At 41.6% G+C, this 17732-nt stretch overlaps 1 long non-coding RNA gene across 1 annotated transcript in view; it reads right to left on the bottom strand.

Moving 5' to 3' along the window:
* LOC129393849 (uncharacterized) overlaps window positions 1-13172 on the bottom strand; it is a 61503-nt gene extending 48331 nt beyond the window's left edge. The window contains exon 1 of the long non-coding RNA XR_008620951.2: window positions 13098-13172. This is a non-coding gene — a long non-coding RNA (uncharacterized LOC129393849). The remainder of the gene's footprint in view (window positions 1-13097) is intronic.
* Window positions 13173-17732: the final 4560 nt, after the last annotated feature.

Genomic DNA, 17732 nt, shown 5'->3' with positions numbered 1-17732 from the left:
ATAAAAATGCCTAAAGAATTCCCTGGTCCAGAGCAATAATTGAATCCTGTAGGGTAGGTATTGCAAAGATCCCCAAACCCTAGAAGAAAATGTTTTGATAGACCCTGGGTCTGTCCTCTGCAAGGAACTTTCTTCCTCATTTTCCTCTGTCTCTTGGCTCTGACCTCCTGGAGAATATTTTTGTCCGTTAGCCTCCATGGACCCTTATACGGTGAATATTGAGGAGTATGTTACTAGGAGTTGCACACCTCCCAGAGCCCACTTTCTGCTGTTACATGAGGGTAATTTTACAGATTCAAGCTTGTGGTTTCCTGGGCATTACGGTTTCCTCAAAAACTCGATAGGTATCTGAACTATTTGTTTCCAGTCAGTTTCATGTGCTCGTAAATAACCCCAAAATTCTTTTCTAGACCTGATCTAAGGTTTGTCTTCCTGGATCATACCATCTATTCCACCATCATGGAATCCACATTGAAGTCTAAAATAGCCTGGGTGGCAAAGCAACTTTATTGATATTATCTTTGCCACTTGGCTGGATCTCTCTCTCTCTCTCTCTCTCTCTCTTTTTTTTTTTTTTTGATCTGCAAATCTTATCTTTTAGTATTTGAGGTATAGAACCCAAGAGTTTTTTCAGCCCCAAGAAGCTTTGTATTTTTTTTTTCCAGTTCCACTTTGGCTGGCAAACTAACCAATTCTTGCTTGAGTTTATCTGTTTCTTGTAGCACTTGATTAAAAACAACAAATAGCAGTTGACATACACTAATATTCCTACTCTTTTCACCTGCTTTCCCTAAAGCCACAGACTCAATACGTTCTTGGTCTACCTTCCAAATAATCATAGATGATAATTTTTAAAGTTATCCATGGATAACATGAGGCTTTCACTTTCTAGCCACTCATAACCATTTTATTCCTGCCTTCAGTCTGAATGCTAAGCTAATACCTTCCATTTTAGATGTTTGTTATAGTGCTTACTTTTCGGTACTAGTTCTCATATGAAATAAGGAAGATGGCAAACACAGGGACCCAAAACATCCAGTAGCTTACAAAAAATGTTTTCCTTTCTCAAGGGGGAGGTTTAATCAGCAGCAACAGCGATACTGTTTTTCAGGGATTCAGGTGTGCTAGTGAGTCTGTCATTTTCTACTCCTGGCTGCCAACATTGCCTCATGGTCATCATCCCAGTCAGCCAGGAAAGATGAGGAGGAGGAGGAGCATGAGTGGGTGGTTTCAGGACCATCTAAACCTCATTTTACAGATAAGAAAACTAAGAATTTGGCTAAGGTCACATAGCAAGAGTTTAGTGTGGTATCTTTGGGACTAAAATTCAGGTCACCTGCCTCCCACCTCATTACAGCATCCATCACACACACCTCTATCCAGTCAAGCTACCCTGACCCAGTAGCACACTCTATTTCTAACCTCCTGCTGTGAAATGCCAACTGCTTTTCAGTCTGCATTAAACCATGGAGCCACATCGTGAATGTGCCATTGGAGAAATACAACAGGATGAATTCTTAACTTTCAGGCTCCCTATTGTCCTCATATATATTACTCCAACTCTCCACAGGGAATCTGAGTTCCAAGGGGTGAGTGAAACAAATCCTGCATAGCTGTTACCTCATGTTAACAATGGCTTGGTGATAAACATCCATGGATTGCAGGATGCCTCTAGCAGGGACAGCAGCTTGTTTTTCACAGGGCTTGTTCTAGAAATGGACATGGAAAGGGAAAACAACTTACACTTGTTTGTTTTTGATCGAAAAAGTGGGCAAATTTAAAATGCATTGGTATGTATTCTTATACATTTGTGTGTCCTGGTTATTTCTTGCAAAACATTCTATGTGGCTCCAGTCATTCATACATAGACCGGCAGTAGTGTTTCCCAAAGGGACCCTTAAGGAATTCTGTTTCTTTGAGATATTTCATGAGAGCATGCAGAGAGAGCTGCAGTCTGTCTCTTGCCTCTAGAAACATCACCTTTCTCATTAGCAGATAAAAGGCCTTGGAAGTCCTTTCATTTAGCCCATTTCCCAAACTTCTTTGATCATGGAACCCATGTTGATTTTTTTCATGTACCGTCCTTAGAACTCAAGTTCCATGGGACACTCTTGGGAAGTCCTGGCTTATGAGTATCCTCCAGGAGTTTAACACCCTGGAGGGGGATTTTTGGTTACAATGGCTCTCTGTAGAACCTCATAAATGCAGTTCTAGCTGTGAGCCTGTCACCAAGGTGACCACCGACATCACCAAATTCTCTTTTGTCACAATGTGACAGTATCTTTCCACTTTCCCCCTACTCCTGAATGTGTAAAGAACTCTCAATGCATATTAGCCATCACCATGGTTGAGACCCAGACCTCTGCAGAGACAATCTTGATCTTCTGGCTCCTGCTTCACATTGCCCATTCACCCTCAGCACTGAAATCCTTACCTCAAGTGCTGGGAATTCAGGCCATGGAAGATTAGGAGGCTCACAGCAGGTTGCTTTGCCCTTTTTTTCCCTATTCCTTTTTGCATTTTCTTCTGGGTCTTTCAAAGGCCATCTAATTCTTCTCTGTCATATGCATAGATTTTGGGAACTACTTTGTTTCCTAAGCATGCCCCTGAGAGGACTCACCCCTTATCCCCAGCAGCTTATCAAAGTATTTTTGTATTTCTGTCAAACTAGTGGAATGCTGCTCCAAGAAGAATTCTGATTACATTTTCCCATGTCGTTGTTATGGAAGCTATATCTATATAAAGTGGGAAGATGCCAATAAGGGTCCTTGCTCCTTGAGTGTAAGCTCCCCTATCTTTTATCTCTCTGTTGGTCTAGAAGTGTGCTAAGCAACCCTGGTTGCACATGACAACCTTGTGAGCAGCCTTCAAAATACAGATATCTGGGCCCCAATTTCCGAGATTCTGATTTAAACGGTGGAGTCCATGCATCTATTTTTTAAGCACCAAGGCAATCCCATTGTGTGCATATCAGAGTACAATATAACTGATTGAGAACATGGAGTCATTGGAAGTAGAAAATGCCATTCACTATCAAATCATCATAAAGATGAAATAACTATTCCACTGATAATACACCTGATCACCCAAGTACCCACTCAGCTATTCTGTTCACCCACAGCTCTTCAGATACAGCTTTTCTTCCAGATGCTCAGAAAAGTGTGATAACATAGTAATTTATTCCTGCTCCTGCCCATTGATCTCCAAGCTTGTGAAAATGGGAAAATAAGGAATGTCTAGGCACTTTACTGATAGATGTCCTTGTATAATGTTACACTTAAAATTTACAGCGGGGGATGGATTCTCAGCCAGTTCCCATGTGCCCAGTCGAGGGCACTAGTGACTGGCTTGCTGCTTGTAGGCAGTTGGTAAAATTTGCTCATCTCAGAGGTGTGGGGAGGCAGAGTCTATCAGAGATTGTTCATGAAGGTAGCTGCAGTAGTACCAAAGTGAGGTGCTGAACAGGAGTGATGGGGTAAAGGCAGCTCAGTAAGACAGGGGCAAGCAGTCCCACATCTTGTCCCCAACTCACTGTTCTGAACTGCCATCCCATCTTCCCACTTTTGCCTCAGGAGCAAGTTATCCTTCAAGATTGAGGACAAATGTCACTTCCTCAGTGAAGCCTTCTCTCCCTCCTTGGTGTCTCCATAATACTCTGCTTAGACTTCACATGATATCATGTGTTTTCCTACTAGATTCTGAACTCCCCAAGAGCGGCAACCCGTATCTTAACTCTCTTTGCATCAACAGAGCCCAATACAATGCCTGGCACAGAGTGAGCCTCAATAAATAAGTCTATGATATAAATTTTCTAATAAAATGTCTATGATATCTATTGTCTATCTCAGAGTGAATTTAAGAAATTCAACATCTCTTACAAATCTAGATCATTCACTTAACAGAATGGCATTACCATATTATCAGTATGCACAGACAATCAACCTCAAGCTCTGCTTCGGGGATATATAACAACTCTAACTCTTATCTCACTTGAGAATGGGGGAAAATGATGACTAAATTGAAGGCCACTAAAAAATGGTAGGGAAGAGAACCAGGTACAACATCGTTTTGTTTAATCAGAACCAAGATGAAACCTCATCTGCATAAAGATACTTCAGTGCCTTCTCATCCCCTGAAAATGTTAAGCATTTTCTTAAAAAGAGATTGCTGCTGTTTCTAACATGTGCCCAGGGTTCTGGGAATCAACTAACCCTGTTGCTTCCCTGCTCACCTGTGCTGGAAATCTCAAAGGAGCTCAGGGAATCTGGGCCTTTGCTCACTTGTTTTCAGGAGGCATGGGGCATTCCTATCTGGAGGCTGCTGAGAGTAACTCCTCTTGAAAATTTTCAGCTAGCTAAATCCACTATGCTTTCTTACCAGATGTGATCCTGACACCCAGAGATGCTAAGCCCAAATGCCCTCAGAAGTCAGGCAGGGAAGGAGAATATGTGGAGTAACATCATCGTGATTGGTAGGAACTGTGGCAAATGGGAAAACCGCATGCTCTGCCTAAAGATATTTAAGTTCAGAAGTTTTTCTGGAAGTTGAGCCTGCCAAACAAAATACATCTCTAGGCCAATTTATTCAGCAGGCCTAAGTTTTCAATTTGCATATGGCCATTTTCCTTTCTTGCATTCCTACCCCATACCTCCATGTAATTTTTTGCCCTTGACCCGAGAGTAATTGGGAGTGAGGTGCAGGCAGAAGATGTGGCACTGGGATATGTTGTAATTGAATGTTATGAGGGCAATGATAATTACACAAAATTTTGAGTGGGATGTTTCTTAACTGCAATGAAAGACTTGGCACAAGAAAACGAGAAGCTCACGACAGCCAACTGCCAAGTAAAGACACCCTTAAAAAGTCAAAGTGTTCTATGGCAACTTTGAAGGAGACTCTTATTTCCTGCAGACTGCTGAAAAGCAGGCCCAGCATCTAGTTTTCAGTGTAGCAGAGCTGCACAGGTGACTCAAGGCATAGCCCCAACAATTCTCATCTGTCAAAGTTATTGCCCTGATGGGAAAAGAGTGGGACCCCTAACTTGTATTAGGAATATTTGGGTATATTATCCTGAGAGTTCTGAACTCCGAGATGTCCCTGAACTCCCCAGGATGGCAGAAGCAACTGATTCCAACTTGCCTGAGGGGAACAGTCTCCCCTTTTCTGGAGGCAATGAAATGACACCACTTAAGGCAGGTGCTTTACAATATGGCACTAGTTCTCTTCCAGATCCAATTCTCATTAGTTTCAGGCCAATGACCAGAGTCAGGTCTCAGCACAGTCTGATCAGGGAAGTACAACCTCTGCCCCAGGAGGAATAGTCTATACTGAAAAGGATTTTCAGGACCTGGAACACATGTGGAAGTAGATCTAGAGGGCATTGGCCTGGAGTGGGAAGACAGATATAAGGCTGCGTAGGGAGCATTTTCGACAAGGGAGAGCTCATTCATCACTTGGATTTCAATGCTTTGGAAATATCTCAAGATGATTCTGAAAATCTGTTTGGATGGATTCTTTAAGCTTATACAGGATGATGGCCTTCAGTAAATGAGGTAGAGATGCTAGGACTTTCTTGATGTATAGTATTGAAGAAAGGATCAGAAGGATCCTAAAGATAGGGCTGTTAGAATTAATTTATTATGTAACATCTAAAAACATATCACCCGGCTGTGTTCATTGAGGGAACACAGAATATCTTCCATTAACCAAAGAAATAAGGAATGCAGTGGTCAGAGGGTACAGACAATTGTTTAGTAGTTTAATGGAAATTGTCTTTGTAAAAGGACTGAGGGTTGGAGATGCTGCCATTAAATTGGGCTGTATATTATCAGCAGGGATGACAGGATTCCAGAGTGGCAGAGCTTGGGATTCTGATAGTTGAACTATAAGAAACATGGTGGACATAATGTCTATAATGAGCACTAAGGTCAGGCTGTCAATCAAAATGCCCTAATGGGGATCTTTGGTGTTGGCTAATAGACCATGGTGTTCTTAGGTGTGAGATAGCTAGACTGCTGACAAGGATTGCTGACTTGCACTATTTTATTTTAAAAAATGGAGAACTACAGAATAGAAGTGTTAACATCAGTCACCGCAATGAAATCTGTAGTCTTTCTTCCAGTTTCAAAATTTAAGTTATTTTGTAGACCTAGAACCCACTAATTGAAAGGAAGACTGAGTTCCCTTAAGGAATAACATTGTAATGCTATTGAAAAAATATATATAAATATGAAATATTCCTTATAATCCTTCCCAAAAGGGACCTGTGGCCATTGATAGACTATTGTACACTGGGGAAGGCAGTACATATATTTGTTTTTGAGCACTGTTAATATGGGATCCGAGTTTTCTGATGCTAGTGGACTCAAATCTTCATCATGGAATTCCAGTTAGAGTGGGTATATGGAAGCTAGGTGATAAATGAAATGTTAGCTCAAGTTTATCTCAGTTTTTTTTCTTTTTTTTATTATTATACTTTAAGTTTTAGGGTACATGTGCACAACGTGCAGGTTTGTTACATATGTATACATGTGCCATGTTGGTGTGCTGCACCCATTAACTCGTCATTTAGCATTAGGTATATCTCCTAATGCTATCCCTCCCCCCTCCCCCCACCCCACAACTGTCCCCGGTGTGTGATGTTCCATTTCCTGTGCCCATGTGTTCTCATTGTTCAATCGCAAGGACAAAAATTCTCAGTTATTTTTCTAGTCTCCAAATACACAGTTATTTTAAGCATCTGGCAGAACCCTCCCATTGTTTCTCCGACTTGTAGATTAAGGGCCATTATGGTAGCAAGGGCTCTGTGGAAACCCCTGAAATTTCTGCAATTCCTTCTCCTCCTACACATACACATATACACAAATGCGCGCACACACACACACACACACACACCCCTATGTACACATCCATGCCCTATATGGTAAATAAGAAGCAATCTGCATCCTAAAAGGAATTACACAATGTGTAATTCTTTTAATGTGTAAATCTTTATTACACATTAAAGATTTAAAGGATGAAGTTGTGGTGGTCTCATCATATCCCTATTCAGTTGGTTTATCTGTATCCTGAAAAAAACATATGGGTCATTGCAGACAAAATGTGGTACCTTTCATGAAAAAGATCAACATGGTCTTTGGCATTTTATATGCAGCTACTAATCTGGAAAACACTTTGTTTTTAAGTCAGGGGTAGGCAAACTACAGCTGATGGGCCAAATATGACCACAGACTACAAAAGCAGAGTTGAATAATTATAACAGAACCACGTGGCTAAAAATATTTATTGTATGACCCTTTACAGAAAATGTTTGTTGACTAGATTTCCATCAGCAAAAATGATCAAAAGGAATTTGACTTTACATTTAGAGGGGCAACTCTACATACTCACTGTTGTGCTAACTATCCTGTTCCCTGTCACAACATAATAGCTAGGTATTTCCATCATCTTAGCCTTCTGCAGAACGTCATGGTATCACACTTGTCTACTGTATTGATGATGCCATGGTTATTGGAAATGTTAATACCCTAGGTGACCCAGTAAGATACATGCACATCAGAAGGTAGGTGATAAACCCAATGAAGTTCAGGTTCCCATGATATTGGTCAACTTAGTAGATATCCAGCAATCCACAATATGCTAGGACATTCTTACAAAGAAATAAGCACATTGTTCTACTTGCAACTCCTACCACTAAGAAAGAGGTACACTGCTTGGTGAGCCTTTTTGAATTTGGTGGAAGAATAGACTGCATTTAAAAATACTGCTTTGGTCTATATTCTGGGAGATATGGAAGTTTTGCCTGGGCCATAGTTAACAGAAGGCTCTGCAGGAGCCTTCTGCAGAGCCAGACTATTGAACTATAAAACTCAATAGATCTAATCGTGATAGAGCTCTCCATGATGAAGGAACTGTAGGAAATGAGAATCTCCTTCAAAGTTGACAAAGAGTTATCTGGCTTTTGCAGACTGCAATTTCTTTTGCAGCTCCTGGCCTGCTACCGGATATTTGTAGAGATTGAATGCCTAGTTATAACATCACAAGACACCAAGTGTGAGCTGTTTCTGAGTCCATTTAGTATTGCTATAAAGGAATAGCTGAGGCTGAGTAATTTATAAAGGAAAGAAGTTTATTTGGCTCACTGTTCTGCAAACTGTACAAGAAACATGGTGCTAGCTTCTGTTTCTGCAGAGGGGCCCAGGCTACTTCCACTCATGGTGGAAGACTAAGTGGAGCCAGTATGTGCAGAGATCACATGGCAAGAGAAGAAGTAAGAGAGAGAGAGAGAGAAAGAGAGAGAGAGAGAAGTGGAGGTGCCAGACTCTTTAACAAGCAGCTGTCATTGAAACTAAAAGAGCAAGAACTCACTCACTAATGAGAGAATGGTACCAAGCTATTCATGTGGGATCCACTCCTCGTGGGCCAAACACCTCCCACTAGGGCCCACCTCCAACATTGGAAATCAAATTTCAAGATGAGATTTGAAAGGAGCAAATATCTGAACTACAGCAAGCTGTGTATGATTAGATCCACTAAATCATAGATTGGGTTAGCACAGCAGCAATCTACATTATGGAATGTCGTGCCTGGAAATGGGACTGAGGCAGGTCCAAAAGGCAAGAGTAAATTGCACAAAGAGGTGGCACAAATTTGCATGTCATCTGTTTCTATCACTCTGATACCTTTTATCTCATCTTGCACTTATGGTTTATAGGGGATTCCCTATGACCAACTGATAGAAGATTGAAAAAAACTTCACGCCTGGCTCACAAGTGTGTCAACAGATGCTAGTCAAAAATACACTGCTGACATATTATAGATCCACTCAGTGGTATCTCTAAAGAGCAGCGGTTAAAGTAAATTAGCCAGTGGGAAAGTGGTGAGCAGTAAATTTGTCATCCACTTGACATGAATAACTGGTGAGGAGTCTGGAAGGAATCAAATAGAAAACTGGGGAATGATGATGTCACAGGATGAGGCATATAGATTGACCTATAAAAATGGACACAGATTTTGCAGCTATTACTACCTACCAGAGAACATCTACCACCAACAGGTCTCTCAGCAACCAGTGGGGAAGGCTACCTCATCATGTATGTCACTTCATCTCTCTCTCATTGACTGCTTCTATGCTGGACAGTGAGCCCAAGAAAAGGGTGGTCTCATGGCAGAGATAAAGGTTTGCATGAATTCCTTCTAGTCTAGCTAATGGTACTCTTGAATGCTCAATTTGTCAACAGCAGAGATTGAGGAGATGAGCCAGTCTCTTGGTATCAGGTAGATTACAATTAGACATCTTCTACCCTGGGGGTTGGGGAGGACAGAAATTTGTCCTTGTAGGAATTGATCCTTAATGTGAATAGACCCTGGGTTTGCCCTCCTTGTCTGTAGTACCTCCACTGGCTTACCATCCAAAAGTTTTTAGAATGCTTGACTTATCAACACATATTTCACACAGCATTGCCACACACCAAGGGAACTGTTTTATAAGAATCAAGGTAATGAGTGCATGAAACAGAATCTAATAATTGTTCCTTGTTCCCCATCACCCAGAAGCAGCCATCCTAAGAGAATGGTAGAAATCATATTAAAGGTTCATTAAGATCCCAGCTTGGGGACAACATCTAGCAGGGTTGAATGTGATCTTCCAGGATATGGCATATACATTAAGCCAATGACCAATATATGGTTTTGAATCCCCAGTAGCTCAATTATATAAAACTAGGAACCAAGTGATTATGGAATTTGTGTTTACTATCTTCCATCTTGCAACTTTAGCCTCTATTGGATTAGAAATCTTAATTGTGACTGTGGATGGGAAAGAGAATAATTCTGCCAGATAAAATGTAAGGGTCCCCTGAATTTGAAGCTGAAAATATCAGTTGAACTCCTCACGCTTATGGGCCAGCAGGGAATAAATAGTTAGCACATCATTAAAAGTAATAGCCCCTGACTCTGCTGAATAGCTAGAGTTGCTGTTACCAGTGAGGACAAGAAGAAACACATCTGGAACCCAAGGGTTTCACAAGGGTATCTCTTGGTGCTCCTGTGTCCAGTGATAACAGATTTGTACATAGTTTGTATTGTACCTACATAATTGTGTTGTCAAAAGCTGATGCGTAATTGTATTGCAACAACTATGGCCCAAAAAGGATAAGGCAAATAAAGGTTCAAGCCTCTCAACGATGAATGTTTGTGTCATCCCACCCGGAGACCAACACAGATAGCTAATGTGCTGGCCCATAGTGAGGGAAATATAGAATTGCTGGAAGAGGTTGGAGATAAATATTACTTATGACTTCAGATCCAGGTCCAGCTATGGAACAGAAGTTTGTCTTACTTATCCTCAACCAGACTCTGGTGGACCATTCCCTTGAAGGGGACCTTGTGACAGATTGGACGAGTGCTTCCTCTCTTGTAGAATAGATAAGGACAACTTATTCTCACAAAAATGGGGGCCTATATTGTAGTATGCGATTTGGATATAATGATGGGGGAAAGTGGCCCTGAATAGTGCAGAAGGTGGACTGTATTATGCACCTTTTATGTGCTAATTTATATGCTTTGGCTCACCGATTTCATTCAAGCTGCCACTGAGATAACTTGCTCTTAGGGTATATTCTGATCACTTGCATGCAAGCGCAACCTGACATTATTGCAACTTCTCACCTCCTTCCCTGGGGCCACCCTGATGATACTTATATAAGAACCCTGTTGCACTCAAATATGTGTTATATGGAGGTGCAGGGAGGTTCATGCTCTGTGAGACAAACCTTTGACCAATTGGAGGCTGCAGCCAGTGGCTAAATTCTTCACTTTTCTCTGTGATTAAATTATTACAACTTCTTAGAAGATGGTCCTATGGGATTGAGCAATCAGTCATACCTGGAAGCAGTTAGACCTATAATGCATCCTCATATTACTCCCCCTCTTTCTCTATTCTACTCCCTTGTTCCTCATTCCTGCTCCCTGGGATTGTACAATCTAATTCAGGCTGGAATATTATCCCACTTCCCAATCTGATCCACTTGTGGCCCTCTGGTGATTCCACTGCCACAGTGAACGTTCCCTCCCATTGTACCATAACTGAAATGTGGCATCTTCTGAGGACACAACTTTCCCTGCAGCCCACTCAAATGAAGACTCCTGGCTCACCAATACTATTCCCAGACCATTCTTCTTCCTTGTTCCTTTGAAATGTACGTCATCCAACTAAAATACCTTCTTGTCCTTCTAAATATCTTTTGTATCTGTCCATTTCTTGCAACCCAAGATGCCACCTGCCTAGTTCAGGTCTCCACTGAATCTTGCCTGTTTGTTTGAACAGCTCTCTCTTTCCACCATCAAATAACTCTCTGCTTCTCATTTTGCCTCCCTCCACCTATTTTGGACACTGAGACAAAAGTAATCTTCCTAAAGCACAAATTGGATCATGTCATTCATCTACTTAAAACTTTTTTGTGGCTTCTTATTGACTTGTTTCTTTCCAGCCTTTATCTTCTGCCACTTCCTCCCTCACCATCAGCTTCAATAACACTGAACTACTTTCATTTTCCTAAAATGGAGCCTGTCCTTTGCATGTGCTGACCCTGAAACAACCTCCCACTCTTGATCAATGCCCACTCAGTCGTTTAGGTCTCAGAGGCAAGTGTCCTGGACCCTTTCAAGATTGAGCTAGTAGTGGACATCTTATCCAACCTTCTTACTTAACTCTTACCATAGCACTCACTACTTTGTAATTTTTGTCTCTGGATCCTGTGTCAGACTTAAGGCTTCCCAATTCTCCTAGCATCTAGTAAAAATTAAGCATTTGGCAAAAATTCATTGCAAGAACGTCTAGATGAATTGTTTTTCTTTTCTTCCGATTAACTTGTTCACCATCTTTTATAATATCATTAAAAAGATGAATGTACATTTTTTCTTATGTATTTTCCCAATGTACTTAAAAAGTAAAAATAAATGGCACATGAACAGCATGAAATTGACTGGGACCTTTCTCAGGCACAGTTTATATCACTGGGCTAAACCGCTTACAGTCAGCATTTAGGAAAAATAGATTAAATTCCATACATAGACTTATAACCATTTATCATATTCGTATTCCTTTTACATTTTCATATTTTTAAAATCCTGTGCCATATTTTTATCACAATAGTGTATCACAAAGCTGAACACACCTCCTCTTGAACATTTATCACTAGTGGCCTTGAATCTTATGTGATATCATAATCAGAATTTCTACTTCATAGTGACTGATAGAGAGCAGCAGTCTCAGCTGTAAAAATAGAGTCCCCAGGGAATACTGATAGCCTTTTTCCAATAAAGCGAAATCTATTTGCAATAATAGGTATATGCAAAGACTTCCTGAAATTACAGGAGCAAACTCCTTCCGCATCTCGACCTAATTAAGATCCGTTACTCAACAGTGATCAGTCAGATTTTACTGTAAGAAGGAAGAAAACAAGGATCCTGCTAGAACAACATGGAAACAGGTAGGCTATATGTATGGTGGTTACAGTCACAGGCATTTGGGTTCAAATTCTTGTTCTGCTTTTAGCCTCTCTAGCTTTCCATCTCTTATTGTACAATGGGGAAAATAACATCTACTTCATAATATTGTGGGGAAATTAAGTAAAATATCAGATGTGGAGTTCTCGGCATATAGTATCCTCTCAACATACCCATGGCAGCTATCACTGATGAATTCCCAGAAACCTGGGACAATAAGGAAGTCTATTAAAAGAGCCTTAGGGACCAGCACCTTCAGGGAGGGATGGGGGTCAAGGAGCCAGAGGGAGGTGAGAGAGGATGAAGGGAGAGTGACCATTTTCTCTAAAGTAGTTTTTATTAAATTTTAACAGCTTCCAACCCGGGGTTCAGAACTCTAGGCAATGACCTAGTAGTCAGTAAGGCAGGAATAAATTGTGATAAGCCTGGTTCTATTATGCAAAACATTCTCAGCAAACTGCAGGGGAGAGATAGCAGGAAGATCCATGGCTAATGCACTGCTTTTAAAGAACTTTCATAACTCACTGGACACATAGGGATGCTATGTGCTTTTGCCTAGTCATGAACAGAAAATAAACACAGTTACTTACTTGTCAGGCAGAAAACTTGATTAATTTTTTTAAGCAGTAAGCAGAATCATAGGAAATCATTTCCTTCACGCAAGCCTGCAATAAACGGGAGGTGCATTTGTCACGAATTCATTTTGGTGTTCACATGGTAAAAAAATACTGCCACATGTGGAGTGAGCCAAGTGGGCCTTAGAACTGAAGGGGACCAGCCCCTCCACACCTGTGGGTGTTTTTCGTCAGGTGGGACAAGAGACTGAGAAAAGAAATAAGACACAGAGATAAAATATAGAGAAAGAACAGTGGGCCCAGGGGACCGGCACTCAGCATACGGAGGACGGGCGCCAGCACTGGTCTCTTGAGTTTCCTCAGTATTAATTGATCACTATCTCTACCATCTCGGAGAGGGGGATGTGGCAGGACAATAGGGTAATAGTGGGGAGAGGGTCAGCAGGAAAACATGTGAACAAATGTCTCTGTGTCATAAACAAGGTTAAGAAAGAGGTGCTGTGCTTTGATGTGCACATACATAAACATCTCGGTGCATTAAAGAGCAGTATTGCTGCCAGCATGTCTCACCTACAGCCTTAAGGTGGGTTTCTCCTATCTCAATAGATGGAACATACAATCAGGTTTTACACCGAGACATTCCATTGCCCAGGGATAAGCAGGAGACAGATGCCTTCCTCTTATCTCAACTGCAAAGAGGCCTTCCTCTTATACTAATCCTCCTCAGCACAGACCCTATACGGGTGTCGGGCTGGGGGATGGTCAGGTCTTTCCCTTCCCACGAGGCCATATTTCAGACTATCACATAGGGAGAAACCTTGGACAATACCTGGCTTTCCTAGGGAGAGATCCCTGCGGCCTTCCGCAGTGTATCGTGTCCCTGGGTACTTGAGATTAGAGAGTGGTGATGACTTTTACCAAGCATACTGCCTTCAAGCACTTGTTTAACAAAGCACGTCCTGCATAGCCCTAAATCCATTAAACCTTGAGTCAACACAGCACATGTCTCTGCAAGCACAGGGTTGGGGCTAGGGTTACAGATTAACAGCATCTCAAGGCAGAAGAATTTCTCTTAGTACAGAACAAAATGGAGTCTCTTATGTCTACTTCTTTCTACATACACACAGTAACAGTCTGATCTCTCTTTCTTTTCCCCACATAGAGCTCTGAAATAAACATTGCAAAAAATCATACCCGTAAAAATATTAATCTGTATTTCTTATGCTCATATTTTAAGGTTGAAAAGATCAATATAACATTAGTACTTTATCACTCTCAAATACTTTTATATCCAATATTTCATTTGCACTGAATAACAGATACCATTAGGTGGGCAGGGGAAATATCCTATTAAAGACAAGGACACAGTCTCTGAGAGGTTATCTCATTTGTTAAAGGTCACGTAGCCTGTAAATGAAAGAACAAAAGTTCAAACAAACCTCATGCCTCCAAATCAAGAGGAAGCCTCACGGGACCACACTGATACTGCTGTTAGATATGTTCACCGTCTCATGTATTTTGATGTTTACACAGGCCATTTTTAACATACATGTTTAGCAGTCAATGCCACCGGAAATCAGACCAGGGCATGTGTTTAGACATCTTATGGGTATTTCCCTGAATGGGCCCATGAATAGAGTGTAAAAATAGATAAGAAACTGAATTCCTGTTTGTTTCTCTGCTCCCACTTTTTGTCCTTCTCCCGTTGTGCCCTGGGAGGCTGATCTTAGGACCTACAACAAAGAGATTTCTCACTGGCTTCCTGGTGGTTCATTCAATAGGGAATTCCTGCAGCAAGTTGGAGGGAGGGAGGAGAAACAGGTATGGATTTTTGTTTCTTTCCCTAGTTCTCATTTTAATGTCTGGCCATAGGCTGGCTATGCCTGGGGGTCTGCAGACAGACTTCTGTGCCTCCAGCTTTGGTAACCACCCCCTCTGCTTGCCCTCTCAGAGCCAGGGGCCTCAGGGTGCCCAGATGTTCTTATCCCCAGTTCCCGCATCATCCTTGTGGCTTCCCTGTACCCTGCCCATCCTTTGTAAATATCTCTTTACTAAACTTTCCTCAGAATACCTGAATTTGAGTGATCTCTCCATTGCCTGCCAGGATCCTTCCTGACATTACCTTCCAGAATGAATATTTCTGAAGGAGTTTATTCTCTATGCAAAGAAACTCAATTTCTCACCATGTATAAAAGGAAATAAACATCGTTTTCAATGGAAAATAATGTAGGGGACATGTCTGGTGTCACAGGTGTGTTTGGACCACACAGCCCAGAAAGATGTAGTCATAGAAACAGACTCTTTTCTCTCCTTTGTTTGGTAACAGCATCCTGATTTTCCCTTGAGAAACGATCCTCTCTTCTCCTTACAGTCTCTGTTATTATGGTGGGACCGACCCTACTCTCCAGGGCAGGCATGGGGCCCTGCCCTGGCTTATGAGAAAACTATACACCCCTAACCACAGTGATCAGTTTAAAGATGGGAAGGAACAAGGGCAGGGGAAACTTTACATTTTCCAGAGATACCAAGAAAGAGGCTCTCTTCCCACTGGATTTTCTAATCTGTGGAACCTGGGCCTGGAGATGCTGTTAACCATCTTTGACATCATATAAAAGCCAAAATAAAATAGCAAAAGGTGGAACTGAGAGATGGTGAAAATGTCCTCCTGGCCACAGAGGTTGAGCATTTGAATTCAGCCATACCTGAAAGTGTCCCTGCACTTTTCTCCCCTGGACCAATAATCTTTGTGTGTGTGTGTGTGTGTGTGTGTGTGTGTGTGTGTGTGTGTGTGTTTGATCTGTTGTCACCTTTATCCAGAAAAATCTACAGTAAAGAAAAAATTTATGATCTGGGAGACTTGGAATTGGGCTTAGATCCCTCACCTATAAAATGAGGGTTTTGTACTGGATGTTCTTCAAATGCCTTTCTAGAGCTGAACATGGACAAGGATCAACAGTAGCCAATCTTCCAGGTCAGCTAGAACTGAAAGAAAAGTTATGCCTCAAAGTGAGCTCATTCTCTGTTCCTAGCACGTTCACTGCAGCACTGCTGTCCACCCAATAAAGGACAGACATCATTACAAATAAGGGCCCTACCCAGCCCTGGTCAGCCCTATTGATAACTCCCAGGAGAGCTCATACCATCTTCCCACTTCAATCCAATTAACCAAATACACTGTATAATTTTCATAATACCTCTCCTAAAATCTAATCAGCACACCAAATGTCCAAAGAAATATTCAATGTTTACCAGAAGTGAAATGTGATGATAGTTCTGGCGATTGTTAGCATTGCATCTTTATGTCTATCCTCCTTGAAAGGGACTCAAAAAACCCTTCCAAGCCCTCCAAGTTTCCACCAAGTAATATCTTCCTTCATGCACTGTGGCTTTTTGATACTTTCCTCTGGCATCCATTTGATGAAAATTATTTTAATCAAAGGATGCCAGAAAAACAAATGAGTTTTAAAGTAAAGGTGAAGGAAAATTTTTAAAAGTACTTAATTTCCTCATTATTCATCCATTCATTTTTCCACTATCCAATGACCAAGGCACTGTTTCTGGGCTGTTCACAGTAGCTCTATTTTCTGCTATTGTTTTTTATTTGAGGAAAATTTAGCTTAAACAAACTAGGCTTATGTAAAATCAATGTAATAGCACAATCCTGCATAATTTGCCAAGCATTTGACGAGTTGAAAGGTGACATATTTGCATACTACATTTAGATGTGGGAAAGAAACTATCATCATTGCGCCCTGAAAAACTCATTCCCACCATTGGTGGGGTAAAAAAACCCCTAAATTTGTGCATAGAAGATATTTCCATGTCTGCTGGCTTAAATAGTCTTTTAAAGACTTGTTTATGTCTTCTGGATAAAGACTCAATCAAGTTTAAGTTCCATGCCCCTCTTAGTACTGTTTCTCGTCTTGGAGAGCCACTCACTAGAAGGCACTTTCCACAAGAGGTGCCTCTCACAAGATGTAGTCTTCCATAAGATGGCAACTGGATGGAGAGGAAAGCTTACCTGTCCTCTTTGCTGTGAGGATGTCAACCTGCTGCTCCTCATACTGTCTTCTGGTCCCCTCTGGCCTTTGAGATGATGTCCTGTCTGTCCATTAGGCATCCCCCTGGCAGAAGCTTCTGAGACCACAGTCAGTATAATTGGTGATCTGGTGGTCTGCTGGGGGTCTACTGTGTCCCCTCCTGTTATACTCCCTTGTCTTGGTTCATGCTAGAGCAGCAGCTCCCCATGGTCTCAGCTGCCTCCTCCATCCACCCTGGGCCTTGGTTGTCCACCCAGCAGCCTCTGCCATGGGGTCAAGTTTCCCTCCCACTGGGATCCATGGGAGGCCCACTGGCCCTCATCTCTCTTCCATACTCTTCTTCCTCTGGGAGCAAGTGACAATGTTTGGATTCCTTCCCTATCCCACAGCAGAGGACCTATTCCCAGTTATCTTTTCTTCTTAAGTATCACCACCATGGTATACCACCATGTCGATTTTTCTGTTCTGTTGCAATTTTACTAATGCAGGGGTGCCCTAAAAGGTGATCTCCTCCCTGAACCCCAAACAAGGCATGAGTCCCCTCTGCCACTCTGCTTCTGGGTTTCCTTGCTGATCTCTCTTAATATGAATCCGGAAATATGTCCTATCT

This window comes from Pan paniscus, chromosome 15, assembly GCF_029289425.2.
Source record: "Pan paniscus chromosome 15, NHGRI_mPanPan1-v2.0_pri, whole genome shotgun sequence".
Taxonomy (NCBI): Eukaryota; Metazoa; Chordata; class Mammalia; order Primates; family Hominidae; genus Pan; species Pan paniscus.
Note: the sequence above shows the minus strand (reverse complement) of the source record. Positions and strands in the feature narration are given on the sequence as shown.